Below are 2758 nucleotides of genomic sequence, written 5' to 3' on the forward strand. Positions count from 1 at the left end.
TTGCAACACAGCGGGAGTTCACTGCACCAGCTGGAAATCGGAGGCTTTAATCCATCTACAAAACAGGGGCAGGGGGATCCCTGGGTGGCGCAGCGGTTTGGCGCCTGCCTTTGGCCCAGGGCGTGATCCTGGAGACCCGGGATCGAATCCCACGTCAGGCTCCCGGAGCATGGAGCCTGCTTCTCCCTCTGCCTGTGTCTCTGCCTCTCTCTCTCTCTCTCTCTCTCTCTCTCTCTGTGTGTGTGTATGTGACTATCATAAATAAAAATTAAAAAAAAAAACAAAAAAACAAAACAGGGGCAGGCCAGAGGCACACCACCAAGTCCTCAGGAGGGGTCGTCACGGAGCCCACGGGCCCACGGAGCTCAGGGACTCCTCCCCCATCACACCCAGACACCCCAGTTGTCCAGACAAGTTCCTCTTGAACCAAGTTCCCGTCTTAAAGAAACCGCCACCAGAAAGCAGATACGCTCCCAACATCCGGTGTGTGTGTGCGTGCGTGTGTGTGTAACACCAAGCTCACTTGGAGGAGCGTCCTCCCAGCTCTCAAGGCACTTACCCTGGGATGTTCCACAAGTGGAAGATAGACACAGACTCATTTTCAAATACAGAGAATAACAATGCAAATAACAGGTTCTGGCCAAAATAGTAACTCTGACTACCGTCATGTTGTCTGTCCATTGTAGAAAATTTGGAAAACACAAAAGGCCACAGTCTCACCCCGACTGACCCCTTGGTGTTCCTACAGAACCACTTTAAAAAAACAGAACAAACAGGGGCAGCTGGGTGGCTCGGTGGTGGAGCGCCTGCCTTTGGCTCAACGCGTGATCCGGGGTCCTAGGATCGAGTCCCACGTCGGGCTTCCCGCTTGGAGCCTGCTTCTTCCTCTGCCTGTGTCTCTGCCTCTCCCTCTGTGTCTCTCATGAATAAATAAGTAAAATCTTAAAAAAAGAAAAAAAAAACCAGAACAGTGTCTCAGGTATAGTGCACAGGGAGCTGTGTTCCGTCTCTGCCTCCCAGACTTGAAGTATTTAAGAATTTCCACCATGGTGGCCACTTGGGGTGGCTCTGGGCCAGATTGTGGGGCACACACTTGGGCACCTCCCCTTAGCAGCTGCATAACCTCTGTGCCTCAGTTTCCTCAGTGGTCGAGTGGGAACACAGACAGGACTGTCACGTCCGCCAAGGGCTCACCATGCCGGCTGGCACACAGGAAGCGCAGAGCTCTGCTGTAACAGGCAGTCGGTGTCAAGCCTCCGTGTGCACGGCGTGGTCACCCCACATTTCCTCACTTGGCCCCCCGTCGTACTCCTTGCACACACAGATGTGAAGCGTCAGGCAGCCTATCCAGCTGACGGCGACCGTACCCCACACTGTCCCGCAGCGCAGCGTGCCAAATGCTGAGGTCAATGGCAGCCTGGCCCCACGGGGGACTGCTGCGTGCTCCCTGGACACGGCCACATCCCCCTCCCCCTCCCCCCACCCCGTAGGTAGAAGACCCACAGGTGCTCTGCCTGGCGGGACCAGCTCTCTCTGACAATGGCCAGTCGGCTGCCGGAGGACACACAGGCCCTCAGGCTTTGGGTGGTGCCACCCCAGGGGCAGGCGCATGTGGGAAGCACAGCTTGTCTTGTTGACTCCCAAGTGTGGCCTGGCCGTTGTAGCTGCCGATGGCGGGGCCCTCAGCAGGGGACAGCGGCCCACGGTGGCAAAGCCGGAGGGCTGGGGAAGAGAGAGGTTCTTGGACGGCACCTGTTTCTATAAAACTACTTGTAGACAAAACACAGGGCAGCCGGGTGGCTCAGCGGTTTAGCGCCGCCTTCAGCCCAGGACGTGATCCTGGGGTCCTGATGGGCTCCCTGCGGGGAGCCTGCTTCTCCCTCTGCCTGTGTCTCTGTCTCTCTCTTTTTCTCTCTGTGTGTCTCTCATGAATAAATAAATAATAAAATCTTAAAAAAAAAGGAATGGAAAGAAAAGATACAAAAAAACAGAAGAGATGCCAGAAAAGCTTTTCCTACATCCCAGTGCAGCATCTGGTGACCCCCCAGAGCTATCGCTGGAGGATGGGGGAGGGAACCCCTCCTTGGGCCCCCAAATCTAGATGGCCTTTCCCCATCTGCCCTGCCCACGGGCCCAGCGGGTCACCCTGGTCTCGGTCTCCTCCTGCCTGGGTCCACCAGGGCACTGACCCCGGGGCCATGAGCCCCCTGCCCCCCACCCACATTCGTTCTCCCTGGTTTCGGGGAAAGAGCACCCGGGGCTCGGCTGGGCAGTAAGAGGTAAGGGGCTCCGGCGGGAGAGCACCGTGCGGGGGCGGGGGAGCATCAGCTCCACCCCAGAGCCAGTGCCCCCACGGCAGGCAGGACTTCCAGCAGGCAGGACCCCCCAGAGCAGGACCCCCCAGTGGGCAGGACCCCCTCTGAAGGCAGGACCCCCTAGAGCAGGACCCCCCCAGCGGGCAGGACCCCCCAGAGCAGGACACCCCTAGCGGGCAGGACCCCCCAGAGCAGGACCCCCCCAGCGGGCAGGACCCCCTAGAGCAGGACCCCCCCAGCGGGCAGGACCCCCCAGAGCAGGACACCCCTAGTGGGCAGGACCCCCCAGAGCAGGACCCCCCCAGCGGGCAGGACCCCCCAGAGCAGGACTCCCTGCAGGCAGGACCCCTTAGAGCAGGACCTCCCAAGTGGGCAGGACCCCCCAGAGCAGGACCCCCCCTGCAGGCAGGACCCCCCCCCAGTACACAGGACCCCCCAGGGCT

At 59.5% G+C, this 2758-nt stretch overlaps 1 long non-coding RNA gene across 1 annotated transcript; it reads right to left on the reverse strand.

Annotated features, from left to right (window-relative positions):
* Positions 1-304: 304 nt before the first annotated feature.
* Positions 305-2403, reverse strand: LOC144320219 (uncharacterized). The gene is made up of 3 exons (XR_013385780.1): positions 1504-2403; positions 1195-1311; positions 305-941 (listed from the first exon to the last, which is right to left on the reverse strand). It is a non-coding gene; the product is annotated as an uncharacterized LOC144320219 (long non-coding RNA).
* Positions 2404-2758: the final 355 nt, after the last annotated feature.

This window comes from Canis aureus, chromosome 9 (assembly GCF_053574225.1).
Source record: "Canis aureus isolate CA01 chromosome 9, VMU_Caureus_v.1.0, whole genome shotgun sequence".
NCBI lineage: Eukaryota > Metazoa > Chordata > Mammalia > Carnivora > Canidae > Canis > Canis aureus.